Below are 20076 nucleotides of genomic sequence, written 5' to 3' on the forward strand. Positions count from 1 at the left end.
AAGGTCTTTTAGCCTTCAATGCCTTCAATTAATTCATCCATCCTTGCCATTTATATTTTTCAAATACACATTTGATATGTCATTCCCCTAATCATACTCACTCTTCAATGGGTTCCTTAGAGGAAGAATTTAAATTTCAACATGGTGCCCACCCCCCCATACTCCATGCTCCAGCCTTGTCACACTGCTTACAGTTTTCCATTGATTGTGATATCCAGGTGTCTGTGTTCTCTAACCAACTAGCCCCTCCCCATCCCACCTCCAAAAGTGTCCATCTAACAATTCTGCTTCTTTCAATATGAAAACTCCTCCCTGGGACAACACAGTCTGTCCCCTACCTCTCTCTTCACCTGACACTACCCTCCTTCTGCATTGCTCAGCTCCAGCTGTACCAGCCCTCTGGAGGGTCTGCTTCCCTCCTCCGGGCAGCCATTTGCACATGTGGTATGTCCTTTTCTAACTACTCTACACTTGCCTAACTTGAACTCATTCTTTGGGTTTCAAGTTCAATGTCACTCTCTCTGAGAGACCTTCCCTAACCTCCCAAAAGAAAATCTGGTGCTTCTGCTACATACTTTGTAGGCTACTATTCTTTTCCCTTATCATAGCTGATGGTTATATGTTTATTATTGTGGTTAATTCCAAGCCCATCATCCTCAAGGGACACTTACCTCTGTGAAGTAGAGATGGTCAGGTCCAAAGTTTACTCCCAGAGGCTAGCACAGTGTCTAGCACACAATAAAAGTTTCTCAACCAATTCATGGTACTGCCAGCTTCACTTTACAAAAGTTTCTTCCGTTCTTCTTCAAGCCCCCCACCTACTGGGTTGGGTGGGCAATAAGGAGGAACCTTGGCCTTTCTAAAGCCTTAGGAGCAACTTTCAAAGCACCCACCTTTCCTCCCACCTCTCCTTTACTCCAGCCCGTAAAGTCATCTCAGATTCTTTATCAATTATAAAAAGCAAGGAGCAGACCTGGCAAAGATGGAAATTTCTTCAGAGAATCGGAGAGGAATTAGAAACCTGAGTAGGGAAAAGCAAAATTCTCTGAGGAAGAGATGGAGCAGAATTCCAAACATTGCATGTTAACAGTATGTGTTGCTTACATGCACACACACACACACACACACACACACAGAAGCAGAGAGACTGCAGGATTAAAAGAGGTAGAAGAGACACAATGGATCAAATGGTTTCTGGATCCAAAACCTGCTTAAAAACATTTCAATATGGAGTGTATATTAGGTGATTCTGGAATTATTGTTAATTGTCTTGGGTATAAATCATGACATTGCAGTTTGCAGAATTATGTCCCTATTCTCAGGAGAAGCATGTGGAAGTATTAAGGATGGAGTACCATGATGTTCTTAACCTATATTCAAATGGATCAGGAAAAGAATGTGTACATTTATAGATCAATCTTGCTTAAACACAAACTTAATCCAGTGTGTGTATCTATGGAAAAAGCAAGAGAGAGAAAGCACACAGAGCAAAATGAAGAAATTGTGACTATGTACTATTCTGTCAACTTTTCTGTAGGTTAATTTAAAAAAAAAAAGAATGAAAAATAAATAAATAAGGAAGGAAAAAAGTCCCTTTTATGTATGCACTAAATATTCTCCTTTGAAGTTTTAACTGCATTGACCTAAGGGGGAATAATGCCCACAGCCCTTCATGTTGAGAGAGATTGTTCATTAAGCCCTCAGGGAACCCAGCCTTCTGATGGAAAAGTAATAGCTTCTGGGCAGTGCCAGTAGAAGGATAGGCCTGAGAAGAATCAAACTAATCTCTTCAGAATTTCCTGATGGCCTCAGCACAGTGGCCCCTGCACAACGCAGTCTCCTTTCTGTGAACTTCTTTGCCCTTATACTGCCCCTCCTGATAAATGACCAGAGATTCAACATGGGTATGAATGAAGCCCTAATCCTCCAGTTACTGATTCTAAGAGTGACTACTTAATTTATTATTCATGTGAAGATACTTTGGAGAATATAAGGGGATGCCAACCAGACAGGGTGCTAGGACTGTCCCAGGAAAACTGGAACTATCTCAGGAACATTTGGATATATGGTCATCCTATATATCTTCCATGAGCAGGTATATTAGACAAATACATAAATGATGGCAATAGCAATATTAATTTAACCATATAACAAAAATAACACAAAGAAACTGCCATCCACAAACTGCTTGGGAGTTCAAAGGTAGAAATAAAGTAGTTCCTTTGGAGGAATCAGGAAGAAATTCATGAAGGAGCAGCATTTCAAATTGGCCTTAAAACAATAATTGTATTTCTGTACATAAAGATGGAAGGGAAGGTCATTCCAAATGAAAAGAATTGTATGAGCAAAGGCCAAAGTAGGAAAGCGTGAGGGTATACCAGGGATATGGAAGCAATCTAATGTAGCAGATCTGAAGAGGTGTCCATAGGAAAGACAGGAGATGAGCCTGGAGAGGTAAATTGAAACCACAGTGAAAAGTGTGTACTCAGTCCACTAGGCAACAGAGAGCCATGGAGGGTTTTTGAGAAAGACAGTAATAAGGCTGTGGAGGGCCTTGAATGTCAAGCTAAAGACTTAAGGCCAGAAAATCAGATAGATCTTTTATTGAACAGTCTCCTACAATAAGAACACCTATAAGTGTAAACCCGTATTAGCCAGTCTGCAAACATGAATGATATAAACCAAAAGAGAACTGTCACAGTCACTGGTATCATAAGCTTCTTAAAAACCACCTTTATTCTCTCTTGTGGGTGGTTCTGTTTCTGTCTGCTGGGTCAAGTATTACTTATGTCAAATTTTCTCAGCAGCCCTGTTTCCCGAAAGCCAGTGTCACAGAAACAGAAATGAGAGAGTTAAAATGTTCTGAATTGTCCAAGCTCAAGAAGATGAAAACTGAAAGCACAGCACTTGTGTTAAAGAAAAAGCAGTTACCAAAAGAGGAGGATTGTGATAAGTTCCCTTTGAAGATGGGAAATTACATTTTGAAGGCAAAGCTAATTTTAACGCAAGTTCTTCTACCCCATACAAAAAAAGCCTGAGGCAATCTCATATTTAATAAAATTAAATTTTTCCCCAAAGGTTAATTTATAGATATTTATTTCAGGGGGGAATAATTAAAAGACAATGTTTCAACTGTTTTCAATTTTATCCCAGAAATTTGACTAGACAAGAGAACATGCCTCATAGAAAAATACGTCATTCCAGAGAAAACTATGAATAGCAAATCTTTCCGGAAAAGGTGAACAACACCAGCAAAGCAATCTCATTTCCAGAGAGAATGGCCCAACAGGAAGCCAGTGCTCTGGTCCCTAAATACAAAGCCTAGAATATTTGTAAACAGAAAGCACATATTCCCTTTATATAGAGCATGTCCCCTGTTCAAAAACTATTCCTTTGTCAGTTTAAGCCATAAATGAATGAAGAAAAGGCTGGTCTAGAAAGTAATTCTTGAATTTGCCATCCATGGAATTTTATATCTACAAGGACATCCAGGGAAAGTAAAGAGGAGCCAACTTTAAAAGGCTGCCACTGGATTTTGAGCTTTCAAAAAGATAATTGCAACTAAATGCAGCCCATCATACGTGCCTACACCCATAAGTCACACATGCATATACACCTGTGGAGGATGAAAGGGGACAAGTCCATTATTTTGAAATGTGATAAATAAAGAAGAAGAACCGAATATTTTTCTTGTCTCTCCTATATGAACTATATACCACTGGGTGACCAAAAAGTAGAGGAAGGGAAACAATCCTTTATAAAAGTACTCCCCTTGATAGATGGGGGAAAAAAATAGTCTCAACTAGATTATCACCATTTTACCAATCCCAATAAATAAGTAAATCCAAGCATTGAGCATCAACAGTCGTTAGCCAGACAGAGATTATGCGCTTCCTGATGGAAGAACGCTCCTCTGATATTGCCAAAAAATTGTACCTGAGTCTGATCAAACCTTGAAATCCAGCTACCACACTGCAGGAAAGAGAAAAGTCAGAGGAACACAGTGAAATGTATCACGACTATGCAGTCAGCAAAATCCAGACTGTGAGAAACTCTACAGGTCAGAGGGTTCAATTCATCCACACCCAAACTATACAGAAAAGAAAAAGAGCAGGAATCTATATGAAAAGAAAGGTGCATCAATTTTTTAAATGAGTGTGTATTTCTAAAAGTATTATCTAGTGATACACATTTGGGCGATTGCTATACAAGTCTGAATAATGGTCACTTATGAAGGAAAGTAGAGGGTCTATGATGGAGAATGGGCACATGGAAGGGACTTCTGGAGTAGGTGGCAAATTTCTATTTCCTGACTGGCGTGGTCATTACAAATATTTTTGCCTTATGGACATTTATTAAGCTATACATTTGAATTGGAAGGTGGAGTGTCTTCCTGTGCTTTGTTTTACAATAAAGTTGATTAAATTTTTAAAAAGAAGAAAGAAATTTCCAGTAAACTCCCTGGAAGCATGAAAAAGCATCTAAAGAACCACCCGATGTTTTCCAAATTTGGGGTAAGTATGATAGGTAAATAAGGCAATAATGATTCCTATTGGGGCTAAAATCTACTCAGTACATTTCTACAATCAATGCTAGAAAAAAATCAACTAAAAAGGAATATAGATCAACTAGGAAAACTTGAAAAAAAAAAAACGTTCACTGACACATGGAACTGCGACCTCCATTCCCAATGAACCTCCCTGTGATCCCCAAAAGTGTTGGTAGCCCATCTTCCATGTACAAGAAAGGATAGTGTAACAATCCAAGGGCAAACCCTATATAAGAATCACAACTTAGACTACTAGCATTTTGGAAAAAAAATAGCCTTTTCTGCTAATTTTCTCCCTCTGTGAAATAGCTGATACTTACCCTCATAAAGCCGGTTCCTAGGCTCTTGTGGAGGTAGGACTCCTGGCCTTGGATACCTGATGACCACATGACCTGAACTGCCCAGGATAAACTGTGTCATTTGAACCACCAAGCTATAAAATCAGGATAAGGGGGCGCCTGGGTGGATCAGTCGTTAAGCATCTGCCTTCGGCTGAGGTCATGATCCCAGGGTCCTGGGATCAAGCCCCGCATCGGGCTCCCTGCTCAGCGGGAGGCCTGCTTCTCCCTCTCCCACTCCCCCTGCTTGTATTCCCTCTCTCACTATCTGTCTCTCTGTCAAATAAATAAATAAAATCTTAAAATAAATAAATAAATAAATAAAAATAAAATCAGGTTAAGTGCAGCCACACTGTCACCAAGTGGAAGTGATATGTAAGATGGGTCTGTCGCATGTCCTGAAGGTTCAAATAAATTGCATGATTAGGTGACTCAGATTTCGACAGCCACATACTCCTGCTACATTGCTTTCTCTCAACCCACACATATGACCTCATGAGGAATTCCCTGTAACCAGCTGATGGTGGAAAAAAAGACTCAGGCATATTTTACAGATGATTCTCCGTTATATATCTGCACTTGCTGGAAGTAGGGGTGGCCCTGAAAAATAGTGGAGAAAGAAAATCTTCCCAATTGGTAGAACTTTACAGTATATCTGGATATCCACTTTTTCTAGACTGAAAGATGGCCAGAAGTACAAATCTATACTAACTCATAAATAGTGGTTAATGATTTGGCCAGATGGTCAGAGGATTAGAAAGAAGAGAATTAAGAGATTGGTTAAAAGGAGGACTGAGGGATAGGTATATGCATGACCCTTTGGAATGGGCAAAGGGTATGAAGTATTCATATCTCATGTGCATACTCTACTGCAGAGCAGGAAGGTAGACAAGGTAACACATTCTGAGGATGTCAGCCTTCTTTTCTTAGCTACCCTAGTGCTTTATCCAGGACTTTTCTTTAGAGTGTCCATGCAGCAATCAAGCAGGTTATGCATAGACTCACCAAGGCAAATCTGGCTCCCACCATTACTGAGAACTCAACCCTCCAAGAGCAGAAGCCAACAGTGAGCCCTGATAGATGAGCTAGCCATCTGATGGGGGTTGATTTACATTGGTTCCCTTCTGTCATGGAGGGGACAAAGATTTGTCTTCACTGGAATAAGCATTCTGGATATGGATCTGCCTTTTGCAAGCACCACCATCCACATACTTAGACAATGCCTTGTTTTCCATCATAGTCCCCCACATATTTCTTCTGGCCAAGGCAACTTCTCAATGAAAGAAGTACAGCAACTGGCTAGGAACACATAATTCTATGGTCTTGCCACCTACTCCATTGTTCAGTTGCTGCTGGCCTGACAGAATGGGGGAAGCACCTACTGAAGGCTCAGTTATGTCTCTCACAGGGAGATAACACCTTGAAACTTTATGGCACTACCTTACAGGACGCAGTATACACTTTGAATCAACAACCCATACAGGACATTATTTCTTCCATAACTAGAATACTTAAGTCTGGGAACCAAAGGTTAAAGATGGAGAATCTGCTCCTATTATTACACCTAAAAACCTAATCACAACGATTTTGTTTCTTGGCCCTGAGATTTGGGGCTCTGCTAGTTTAGAGTTATTAGTTCTCAAGGGAAAATGTTTCCATTGTGGGCACAAGAATGGTTCCACTGAACTCAAATTTGAGACTGCCCCTGGACATTTTAGACTCCTCATGCCATTGAACCAACGGACAAAAAAAGGTTTTACTGTATGAACTGGGGTGATTGGTCCCAATTATCAAGATGAAATAGGCTTGCTGCTGAACAATACAGGCATGTCTGTAATCCAGAGGATTCTCTGGGGTTCCATTTATTACTTCTATGTCTAGTAGTAAAGTTAATAGAAGATTTTACCAGACCAATAAAGGAGGGATGTCTAAGGACAGATTCTTCAGTTGTAAAGATTTGTGTCAACCCACCAGAAAAAGAATCTTTACAAAGCAAAGGGCTAGTTAAGGAGAAAGAAACATGGAAATGGATAAGGCAAGAAGGAAAATATATAGCTATGGATATAGACCTATATATGCAGATCCTACGTCTGTATGCAGATAGATATAGACATGTACCATAGATATCAATCATGGCTTAGGATCAGTGACAGAAGTGAGAACTGTAGCAACTACATGTGTTTTCTTTCTTGTTCCTCACATTCGTATTTTGTAATATAGAAATCATCTTCCCCTTTTTCCTTTTCCCTATGTCATATAAGGAATGCTGGTTGATAGTTCACTGTACAATTTAGCTTTTCCGTGTTATAAAATAAATAGGATTTGGGCTCACCTATGAACAAAATTAACACCATCCCACTATTACACTGACTGTGGAATTTTGCATCCCCCTTATCAGGGAAAGAGTGAGTATGCCTTCAGTTATGAAAGGGATAGAGCATCCACAGAAGCATTATAATGCTACTGTTGTTGTTGTCTAAGTTTACATGGGGGCAGAAGGCTGTGTATGTCTCAGAAGAGACAGAGGGGTGGACTGTGCCTAATAGTCCTTGTTCTTGCTCAATTCCACATTCTCTCTTCTATGTACCCTCCTCTGATGGCACACCACATTTCCCAGACTAATTCACCAACTGACTTCCTGTTGGGTTCTCTCAATTGGGGCACTAGCAGGAGAATGGAAAACAAGAAGGGAGAAGCAGTGGCAGTAGCAATGATGGCTGGCTCATGTGGATGCCTGAGTTCCTGCACAGCCATTTTGGTTCTAACAGCAGAAGTGAACTATAAGCCAACTGTAAACAGGAACTGTCATACTTCCGTGTTCTTTACAGTGCCTGGCCTAAGGCAAAGCTCATAGTAGGCACATGGTTTTTTGGGGTTTTTTTTTGTTGTGGTGGTGGTAAAAAACACACGACATAAAATTTACCATCTTACGCATTTTTAAGTGCACAGTTCAGTAACGTGAAGTATATTCACATTGTGAAGCAGATCTCCAGAACGTTTTCATCTTGCAAATCTGAAATTCTATACCCACTAAATAACAGCTCCATTTTCCTCCTCCCCACAGCCTTTGAGAATCACCATTGTACTTTCTGTTTCTATGAATTTGACTGCTCTAGATAAGTAGTCACATGATTTAAAAAAACTTTTTTTTAAACTGACATAATTGTAAAATCTCAAGAGTTGAGATTTAGCTCTGTGCACGGATCCTGCCTTTTTTACCTTAAATGCAGTAACCTCTATGTTTTTATCAATGGATCTCTGCTGGAAGAAACCCAGTGACAGTTTTTTAAATGCTGAGCCAACTATGGGTGGGCACTTCTTGTGATTTAAAAAAAAAAAGTTATTCTTTATATTAACTTAAAATGTTGAACTTCTTCTACCCATTCATCCAGAACAGAGCATGTTCCCTTCATCTTCCAAAGTTTACATGCTTTCGTGCTATTTTACAAATATGTTTTTATCAGGTATGTTTTAGCCTGCCATGAGACAGCAAGATTTGCATAGAGAAAGGCTGGAAAATATCAACTGCTGTTAATATCCAACACTCAGCAACAGTGTAGCCTGTAGCCAGAGGGAAGGCAGCAGAATTCAGAAACTAATTAAAACAGTGAATCCGCTTGTTCCTGAGGTCTGTTGCACATCCCGCCTTTAAAAATAAATATTCCACCACACGTTCACAAGATTACTGACAGTTTCCCATTAGGTGGCTACTTAGCAATTTAATAAACCAAAAGATTCTCTCCCAGGTAGCCATAATATTTACCGTGATACAAGGACGAAATTTGTCGCTAATGAAATTTCCCTGACAAAAACCTATCAATTCAAAATGATTTCTGAAGTTTCAGAGGCAAGATCTCATTCTTGCAGTGTTGCTAGAAACAGTCATGGCAACCCTTCCCTGAATAATTTGCACAACACGTTATTTATTTATACCACACATTTATACTGTTGCTATAGAAGCATAACCCAAAAAACAACAATAGTGAAGAATTTGAAGAACACAGACACTGTGACAAAACATCTCTGATGGAAGATCAGAGGCTGGACCAACCTTGCACAAAAACCTGACTACATGCTATCCACCTTGGACAACGGTCTTCACCATCTTCATCTTCATCATTGTTAAATGCACTCAATAGTTCTTTGATAAGAAGCACTTAATATTCTTTAAGAGAGAAATGTAAAAATAAGTAAAATCCAGGAAGCAATAATTTATAAAGAATAAATGTAAATTATAAATAGATGGAAAAATATCTAGCTTGTAATCAAAGAAATGCCAATCAAAAGAACATAAGACACTACCTCTGTCTGAACAAGTGAGGATAAAGCAGAAACAGACACTCTCAGTACTGCAGGTGGACGTGTACATTGGTACAACCTTTCAGAAGATCAATTTGCTAATAAATAACAGCAACCTTTAAAAGATTCATATCTTTTGGTCCAAAAGCATTATTTCCTGGAATACAGCCTAAAGAAATGATTTTTTTTTTAATGAGCTGTAGGGTACAACATAGGGAATACGGTCAATAATATTGTAATAAATATGTATGGTGACAGATGGTAATGAGACTTATCATGGTGGTCACTTCATAATACATACAAATACCAAATCACTATACTATATACCTGAAACTAATATTGTATGTCAACGATAACTCAGTAAAACAATAAATCAATTAAAAATTAACAAGTAATGAAAATAAAATGAGTACAAGAGTTTCATAATTTGTAATAATAAAAAATTCAAAACACCTAAATATCAAGCAATGGATCATAGATTCAATAAATTATGGCTCACCAAGAAAATAAAATTCCTTGCAACCATTAATAAAAGCAAATGTTATACAGTATTTACTATGTGGCAGGCTCTATTCTAAGCAACTTATAAATACATTAACTCATTTCATCTTTGTTATAATTCTATGATGTAAGTACTAACATTGTCCCCATTTTACAGAGAGAAAATTAAGGCATAGAAGTTAAGTACCTTGCTGAATTAGACCACCAAATTAGATAATGTTGAGCCAGTATTCAAACTCAGGCAGTCCGATCTGATCCCAAACTCCATACTGTAAACCATCATATCATTTTACTATAGAAGAATATTTAAAATCTTATTAAAAAAATCTCAAAATATATTTGTAATAATTTTTTAAACGATGTTAACAAATTGTGTATATGTACGTGTGTGTGCAATACCATCTATATGCACACCAAACTATCAATAGCTATTCTTGGAATTATGGGCATTTTTTTACTTTTTTTTCTATTTTTCCCCAATTTTATGTTTTATAATTAACATATATTAATTGCATTTATAATTAAAATACAAAAATGCTCTCAGTACTATCACTTAAGTATTCCTGATAGGCTACTGCCTTCAGCCTAGAACTTTAAGAGGACCCAATTTTTAACATGACTACTGACATGAATAAACTGAAGTGCTTCACACCTGTTTACCTACTTGACCATGAGATGCAGGTGTTGTTGTTGTTAAATCTTCATGAAAACTACAGAATAAAGTATCCTGACCTCAACTGATAGCACTTTGTAAATAACCTCTTATATCAATAAAAGATTTTTATTATTTTGACACCTAAAGTTTCAAAGCACCCAACCTGTGTCCAAATAAAGTCTTTATATTCCCCACCTTCACTCCCTAAGTGATCTGTGTTTAAATATCTGTGCAGATATTTAACTTCACAAACAAAAGTCCCAGCCTGGGGAGGACAGCGTTGTTTACTCTAGAGCCTTCTGCCCCGTGACTTACCGGGATTTCCAGCCGGCCTTCGCCTTACTGTACTACACTGACTCTGGAGCTCCACCATGCTAATTCCTGACTAAATCACTTTTGAGATTTAAATTGCCCCAGGAAAAGGGCAAGTGAGATGTGACAGAAATTAAACCAGCACCTCCCCACATAGACCCTGCCCACACTGTGCGGGAAGCAAACAATTGCCTATGGTCAGTGGCACACAGGCAGTAATTATATTCTCTCAAAGAACAATCTCTGCCCTGGATAAGAGATGTTGACCGCATAATACTCTGTGTGGGGCTTGCAGAGTCTGTAAGAAATAGGGCGAGCCCATGAGCCTACAAGAGCGACTGCATCAACTTTCACCAGGATCAAGGCCGAGGAATCCCTGGGCAATTTTCGCCACTGGGCATTCGGTGGCCTCATTTGTTCTCATGGCAGTAAAGCCCCTAAAAGTCCCCAAGTACAAGGGCTCCAGATTCTGTGGCACTAACCAGAATAGCACATAAATACTATTTGTATTTGGTGGCGTATCCATATTCAGTAGTAACCCATGCCACAATTTTTTCACAATTTTCTCACTTTAGCAATGTTGCTGAGACCCTCCCATGGGCTCCAAAACTACAACGGGCAGAATTCTAGATGGCTCCCAAGATTCCCACCCCTAGGTGTACACACCTTACATAATTCCCTCTCCTTGAGTGTGGGTAGAACCTATAAATATGATGGTATGGCCCCTTCCTCAATTAGGTTACATTACACAGCTAGTGGGGATGGAAGAGCCACTTCATCCTGGCCAACTAGAGAAACGGGAAGTCAGAGGATGCCCTCCAGCTGGCCTGAAGAAAGCAAACCCCTGTGCTGCAAACTACCGATGCGAACCACTTGGCAAGGAACTAGAGGCAGCCTCTGGGAGCTGAGAGTGACCTCAGCCAACTGCTAGCAAGAAAAGAAAGACTTCAGTACTCCAACTTAAAGGGAATGAATCCTGCCAACAACCAGTGAGCTGGGAAGATGACCCTGAGCCTCCGAGATCACAGTCCCTGCGGCCACCTTAATTTGACCCTGGGCAGAGGACCCAGCTAGCCTGTGCTCAACTCCCGAACCCCAGAAATTGTAAGATAATAAAATCTGTGTTGTTTGAAGCCCGGGCTCTTAAGTTGTGATAATGTGTCACACAGCAATAGAAAACTAACACATGACCACTGCGACATTGTCAGAACATATGTGCCACTGATATGCTTTCTCAGACGTCCACTCTTCAGAAGGAATTCACATCTATGACGTTCACCCCCAAGGATGGTAATAATTGATATTTATATAACCGTTTGGAGATATTTAGCTTTCAGATCAACCTCATCTGAATTTTACATCATTAACCTGAGTGAGTTCGGGCAGTGGTGATTAGGAACAAAGATGCTGGGGCCAGGCTGCCTGGATTTGACTCTCTCTTCTGCCACTTATTCCCTGCACGGGCTCACACCAGCTCCTCAACCTCCCGCTGCCTCCGTTTCCTCACCTGTAAAACAGGGATAGGATAATCCCTACCTCGCAGGGGCTTGTGAGGATTAAATGATTTTACATAAAGTCTAGCTCCTGGCAAGCACAGGGTGTCTGGTGTGACTGTTTCCAACGGCAGTATCTAAACATACTAGGAAAGCAAAGTGAGCTTTGTTCACTTCCCAATAGGAGATGCTGCAGGAACTGCAGCCTCGGGTTTTAAGAGGTTCTGCAACCGTGAGCTTGCGTGTTCTCCTGGAGGAAGGCAACCCAAAGCAGGGAAAGAATGGGCCTCCACCCTCTCGCTGATGTCCTGAGTAGAATGGGGGGAGCACAGGCAAGAAGGAATGAGCCTTTCTGCCCACCCCGAAAAGGACCACAGATCTGGGGACAAGCAAGAGAACCCTGGACTTGAGATGGGACAGACACAAGTGGGTTCCTGCCACTACAACGACTCACACGGCCTGTGCCACACACATCCTGGAGCCCAGCTGGGCTGCCTGTGGTTTGATGCCATGTTCATCAGCTCCAACAGGTGTTCCTTCCAACTGGACATGGTAATAGTACAAGCATTAAAAGCATCTTCCCTAAATTCTTCTGGCCAGTTGGGGTGAGCACAGGAGGGCTGCCAATGCCTCCCGAGGTGCCGCCAGATCCATAGGTGACAAAGACCGTAGTGGCCTTGTCAATGGGACTGCTCGAGGGGTACCCACCTTCATACCACAGAGACAGACTCATAGGACACTTTGTAGGTCAAAGAGGACCCAAGAGAATTAAAGATAGGTTTTCCCAGTATGGCCTTTGTCCCATTAAAGTACCACCAACCAAAAGCCTACTTAGTCGTGCCTCATCTGTTTAACTAATTTCTCAATTTAAGTTTTAAAGTACTCCTGGTGTGTGTTGGGGGGGGGCGGTATGAGCGTCCGAGTAAGTATCTAGTTCTCCCTCTGTCTCTGTGTGTGTGTGTGTGTGTGTGTGTGTGTGTGTGTCTGTAATAAATCCCCCCTCTTTTGTGTCCAGCCCTCACTCGTGCAGCCCTCATGCCACACAGAGAGGCATGCCCAGTGTCCCCTTTCTATCTTTTTGGTACTTCCCCGTCACTCCTCCTCCCCCGCAACAAATCAATCATTGATAAGGTAAATGGAAAACTATAGCTGAAAGTACTTTGCCTTATCTCCCAATTGCACAAAGGCATATTGGTTTGTTTCAGAGAGTATACCTTAATTTGCCCTGGAAGATGTCCTAAGAGATCCAAAAAGAGGTAAGAAAGTTCAAACGCCTGCAGGTTTTGTGCTACGAGCACACAGAAACAGTGTAATCTAAGTGAAAATGAGCAAGCGTAGTTGACTTGCCTTTTAAAACGCTGTGCAGACCTAACAAAACAGCCAAACAAAAATCTCACAAGTGGGCCATGTATGGCCTGGAGCCACTAATTTGTAATGACCCCTGACCTAGATAGAGAGTAGGAGGCTCTTGCAAAGGCCAATTTGATACAGGCAATGCAGACCTCCTGGCAAACACGTGTGGAGCTCAAAGAGAAAGTCAAAGTAACTTGAACTTTCTGAAAATTGCCACCCTAGTTGATTTGCGAGCTCTAAATTCTCCACTTGACACAGCCTAGAAATCCAATGGAAGGCTGGAATAACAAACCAGTCTAAACACAGAAGGCCACAATCAAGAGGAAATGCCTCAGCGGCTGGCACCCAATTACCATTGAGATCTTGATAAAAGAAACATGTTTCCTCTTTCTAAATAAAAAAATCCAACCACCTCCTATGGTAGGGTGAGTTTCAAACCATTTAGTAGCAAGCTCCACTAATCAAGGCATTCCCTATTGGTAGATCTGTGAAATAGTCTAGTTTCCCTGGGAGGGATTCCCGGCTAACATCCCTAGGGAGCACACTTTGCTCTAGCAAAGCTTGATCTAGGCCTATTAGTACATAGAGCCCTGAGAGAGTTTCGTCTATTCATCATATGTATCACAGAATGTCAAAATGGAAAATTTCCTCTCAGTTTAGAGATAAGAAACCCAAGACAGAATTTCAAAGTCCGTGTCCAAGAACTAGTTAGAAGACACAGCCCCCTCACCTACAACAAGAATATCAAAGTCAGAGATGAGATAAAAGGAACTGAGAAAAGGATTTGTGAGCAGGATGTATTTGGAGAGAGCAGTAAGTACATTAACCTGTGGGAAAGGGGTGGGGGTGTCTATTCTCACCTCCAGCCTGGTAAAGGGCAATTCAACAGGACCACTCAGAGAGCTTGCCATGCGACTCCTGAATTACAGAAGTCACGGGGAACTGAAAATGGTACTGGGGGGGGGGGGGGGGGGGGGGGGGGGGAGGTAGACCTGAGCTGCCAACATGAGTTCAAGAGAGGCAGCTGTGTTGGAATCTGGGTGGGCATGAGCTCATCTGCACAGAGGATGTCTGTGTGTTCCCCATGATTAAGATGGAGATGGGGCCACTCACAGGAGTGCTGGTATGAGGTCATATTAGGTCTTGTCTTACAGGGTTTCCTGGATGCTTGATGAACGCTGCAGATGACTCCAGGCTCCTTGGGATGAAGAAGGAGTACATGAAGAGCCAGAGTAGAGAGAGCATGCCATCTGCATCAAAGCAGCTACAGATGCAAGGGTCCCAGTGATTAGGCAAGTGGGGTGGTGCTGGGGGTGAGGGAGCGGACAGGTTCTGAAAAATTCACAGAAACAGCCAGGTGAAAAAAAGAAAAAAAGTTAGCTTTAAACCCCTGCCAGGCTCAGAGAGTAAATCTACCTAACAGCAGTGATATCAAGTAAAAACTTGGTGGCTCCCTTTATCTTTTTGTCCCAACAGGGAGGACTTGGACACAGTCACAGGGATGGGAGAAGAAGTGAACCCAAGTGAAGGAGACAACCACATTCCTTCTCCACGTGTTCTAGCAAAATACCTGCAGCAAGCAAAATGCCACTCCAACAAAAATATCTCCTGATATTTATCTGAGATTTGCCGTCATCAGTGTGTCGAGAGCAAAATAGGAACACACAAGGAAGTCACATCAGTCACACCTGCTTATTCTTATTTTAACTTTACTTAGATAACTATAGGCATTTAACTGGATTCCCCAATTAATTCATGGCTCATGTGAGTTCTTCACCCATTTCCATTTGAGGATAATATTTTACTGAAGTTTAAGCTTTGGAAACTCTTATTTAGCAAGAAAGAGCATTAGAGTTCTGGGTTTTGTTTAGTTGGGTTTTTTTTTTTTCGGTGTTCTTCCTGCTGGTTTCTATAACTGTTCCCCTAGAGTGACAGTCAATGTGCCCTTCTTCCAGCCACAAGGACTGGCATTGCCCATTAAAGCACAAATAGGCTGCCATGGGTTGAAAATCTGGATGTGAGCAAAATGCTACAAAAATAATTGAAGGCTGAGAATTTGGGGGTTTGGAAAAGGAAAAGTCAAGAGAGTTGAGACCATGAGGAACTGACATGAAATTGGGGCTGAGAGCATGAAAGACAAAATGTGAGAAGGTTAGCAAACAGCTGTTCTGCATCACCATTATATCACAGAAAATGAAAAAAGAAAGAGGAAAAAAGAAAAGGCTACATATGTTGTACTAAATCAGGCTGGAGTTAGAAGTAGGGGTTGGAAGAAGAAGATTTCGAAACCACTCATCTTCTTTGCTTTTCCTGTTCCTACCTGAAGGAAGAAGCGAGACCAGAAAGAAGACATCTGACAGCTATGCCTCAGCACGAGGATTCTGGTTACAGCTCTACTGGGAAGAAAAACAAGTTGAGCATTTGTCCAAAGAGGTCGGTCTGCCTCAAAGGACTGAAACTAAAATGTTACCAGACTCCCTGAGCACCAACACTTGACATTCCAACATATTTTCACTTACTTGCAGCCAGTTAATGGCCTTCATTTTAAGCAGAACATGTTAAAACAATGGCATGGGAAAATTGCTACAGGAGTTATTTACAAATAATTATCTCTTGAAGAATTTAAGTCTCTTAAATTGGATAATTCGGTCTGATAAAATACTAGAAGAGACAGAATTTGAGAAGATATTGGAGAGGCTGTAAAGTCATTATTTACAACTTTAAATAATGAATAAACCAATGGAAAAAAAAATAGTTCATCCTTGCTAGGTAAGCTGAGGATGCATAGAAATGAATCCAGGAAGAGAGGAACATTTGGGAAGTTGCTCCTGTGGACTGAGGGGAAAGCCAGCATTAACTTCTACTGTCAGAGGAAGGCGCTTTAACCTCGCTGAAATATAGATCGGGGGTATTCTGTGCCTACCTTGCCACTTTCACCGAGGTGAGAATGAAATTAGAAAAGTCTTACATTTTATCCTTTATTACATAACTTACCATATATAGTTATTATATATGGCATTGCTACATACATTATAGCATTATAATATATATAGCATTTTCCAAATAAAATGTGATTTGTGCAAAAAACTAAAAGTGCTGGCTCATGACAAACATTCAAATTTTAGCTATTCTTGTCGTCATTATCATTATCAACAAGGTTCAGCTATCCAGTTGATACCTGAACCTCTTCTATACCCCTGGCTTTTAAACACTTTTGACCACAACCCACGTAGGAAAAAATTCATGGAGACTCAGTATGCCCATACATACGTATCTGAAGCAAATACTTTTACAATAGGATATTTTTTCTTAATACATGCAGTGTACTCCGGTATTTTCCATTCCATTTCATTTCATTTATCAAATGCTTATGTCATGGCCCCCTAAACTGATACTATTATCACGAACTGGTTACAGTTTAAACAATGCTGCATTACACCATTCCTGCCAACAATTTCTAGGAACTCACAAAGACACTCAGTTGAGTTCACTAATGTTGGCTGAGCCTAAAATGTGGTAAGCACTAAGCAAAACATCAAATGCTTAGATAATTCTCAAATGGTATAATCCACGTGTAAAAATACTTTCGCATACATGATAAAAAGTACGCTGGACACCTCATAAATAAGCAGTGCTGATATTAATTTTGCTTTTACAGACCATAGCTTACTTTAGACCCTGTCCACCAATTACAGTAAAATAATTCACTGTTGGGTAGATGTTCCCTGATGTTGACCCAAGTACCTACAAACTCCACTTCACCAATTGGGAACAATGTGTGATAAATCCTCCCAGAACCTAAATGGATTCTCCTAAAAAATGTAAACTTAATCTGTTACCACAATGATAGTGCTCTTCCCTGTCTCTGACCTCCCCATATCTGTTTAAGTTTCTCTGTCAGAATCACATACTCTTAAATGTTTCCCTTACATGTTCTTTAGCAATGTTCACAAACAAGAAGAGTTAAAGCAAAGCAAGTTTTCCAGGTGGATAAATACCGAATCCCTGGCCATATTTATTATTATTATTATTATTATTATTATTATTATTATTACAGCTTTGTCCTACTTCATCTCACAATGAGTATTTTTTAAATGCTACAGAGGTCATATCTGATGGCATTAATTAACTAGCTGATACTTGAAAGACGACTGTTAAGCAGCACTGTCCCATACAACCTTCTCCGATGATGGGTTCTATATCTCCACTGTCCAATATGATAGCCACTAGCCACATGTGGTAGTCAGCCCTTCAAATGTGGCTAATGCAACTGAAGAACAAAATTTTTAGTTTTATTTTAATTACTATAAATTTAAACAGTTGCATGCGGCTAGTTGCTAATATATTGGTGCAGATCTAGAGTATTTATCATAGGATATACAACGATCCTGATGATATTGAAAATAATAATAAAAGGAGCCTTTTACTGAGAATTTATCAGGACCAGGCATTAGCCTAAGCCCTTTTCACATACATTATATAATTTGCTTCTCACAACAGTTCTACCTGGTAAGTACCATCATTATTCTTTGTGGTATTGGTTGAAGAAAATGAGACCACATAGCTGGTAAGGCATGGAGCTGAGGTTCCAACCTGGTTTGCCCCTAGAGCGGAACTTCTCACAATATCCACTGGCCATGTGTGTATGTGACTTTCATTTCAATTGATAGAAAAAAGAGCTGTACATGAGACTTGAGAATAAATGACTTTTTCTCTATCCTTTAAAAAAATCCCCTCCATCCAGTGCCCAAGACCGGCCTCTAAAGAAAGAAAAATTCTACAACTGAAGATTCTTCCAGTTCCAAAAACAAATGTCTCTGTGATTTAAATAAAAGGTTTGAGATTAAGAGGTAAACTAGAATTCAAATTGTGTTTATGGTTTGGAGAATCTCTGCCCACTTGAGGATATGACACTATTTTTAAATTTACTTGAGATTTATTCTTGCCTGCTTCTGAGAGGATTTGGGGAGGGGGGGCTTATAGATTAAACTGTGCTTAAGATATTTGAGGATCATAAAAAGCAGAGATCATTTGGAAAAAAATTAATGTAAGAAGGTTTTTAAGCACCCAATTTCTGAGAGAGAGGATTAACTAAAGCTTTCCAGCTAAAGCAAATATTTAATAATATAATAATAAACAATTAATTAATAAAAATGTGGGGCATTAGGTTGTGCACAAAATCTGTTGTTCCCTGATTTTTTCTTGACAAAGAAATCAAATTGATGTGCAGTGTTCATTAAAGATACAGGATACTCAAGCAATCCCCAAATAGAGGAGAGCCTCCTCTATAAAAGCAGACAACATTGCAGGAAAATATAAGTCAGTAAAGGCAATTATCTGAGAAGTCCTGTAGGCCAGGAGCTCATAGTTTAAGTGCATGTAAGTGTCCTTCTGCCCACCCAGCACTACGGCAGATGTGACTTGCCTGCTTGGTCCCCTCCGAATGGCCTCTGCTGTTCATTGTTGTTGCTGACCACTCAGATACTGGACTGGTTAGCTGCTCCCTCCACTTCCAGCACAGGAGAATAGACAGGAAAAATGGACACTTGGCTCTACAAGTATGCTCTCTCATGCAAACGTGGGAGATCTTTATAAGTGAAGAACTATCTGTTGTCATTTACTTGCAATTGAGTTGAGTGTGAGTGTGTGTGTGTAAGAGAAAGGCAGAGACAGAGATAGACTGATATTTCATTGTTTTAAATTTGTTTGTGGATTTTTTTCTCCTTATGTACTTTCTTCTCCCTATTTGAAGAAGAGAACTAATCAAACATGCATGCCTGTGAGCGCGCACACACACAAACACACACACGCACACGTTCTGCTTTGGAGCATTTACTTTTTAAGGGGATTTTCTAAGGAGAGGCGATTCGTCTTTATCAGGTCAGACAGTTAAAGGACTGAGTTGCTTCTTACCCTTCTGCACACACTTGCGTCTAACTCGGCTTTGTCCTCACTACATTCCCTTGAGCTGGTGGTGGAGGGAAAGTTAGGTTAAGGAGGATGAAAGGGTACAAAGCCTTTGACATCATTAATGTACCTCCAACCCCATAGAGAGATCAAAGGAAACATTTTTCTAATTTGTATGCATGCAATGTGTGAGCTGCTTTGTATGCCTTAATTTAATCCTCACAGATGCATCAATAGTTGGGATGATCTTTATCTCCATTTTATAGATGGAGAACATTGCACTAACTCTTACGCCCAAGATCTCACAGGTGTCAAAGCTAGAATCAAAACCCAGATTGTCTACCCCAGATCTCATGACCAAAGTGACTAGATTGTTAGTCCTTGAAGGGAAGGATCGTGTCTATATTGAATACCCATATACCTAGGCCCAGCACACAGTAGCATTCAACAAATATTGGCTGACTAGTCAAATAGCTGAACGTTCCTCATCCTCACTTCTCTTTGGTTACACCACGATCGTGCTCTAAATTGAAAACTTGAAAGAAATAGAAATTCAAAAAACTCTCCAATTGTTGCTAAGGTATCACCCCTTCCCTCAGAACATTTAACAAAGCCTCAACAGTCTTCTTTTGTTCTAAGTAAAATGGGATTCACCAGTTTTCTCCATTC

The 20076-nt window shown here is 40.3% G+C and overlaps 1 protein-coding gene across 6 annotated transcripts in view; it reads right to left on the bottom strand.

The window, feature by feature from the left end:
- NCALD (neurocalcin delta) overlaps window positions 1-20076 on the bottom strand; it is a 371302-nt gene that overhangs the window by 264303 nt on the left and 86923 nt on the right. The window contains exon 1 of one of the 6 annotated variants that reach the window (XM_073893056.1): window positions 672-690. The exons of the other annotated variants lie outside the window; for them this stretch is intronic. The gene's annotated coding sequence lies outside the window, so the exon portion shown is untranslated. Of the gene's footprint in view, window positions 1-671; window positions 691-20076 lie in introns of those variants that run through there. 6 annotated transcript variants of the gene reach the window in all.

Source organism: Callorhinus ursinus, unplaced genomic scaffold (assembly GCF_003265705.2).
Source record: "Callorhinus ursinus isolate GAN/ISIS: 27379988/994484 unplaced genomic scaffold, GSC_fseal_2.0 scaffold5, whole genome shotgun sequence".
In the NCBI taxonomy this organism is placed as follows: Eukaryota; Metazoa; Chordata; class Mammalia; order Carnivora; family Otariidae; genus Callorhinus; species Callorhinus ursinus.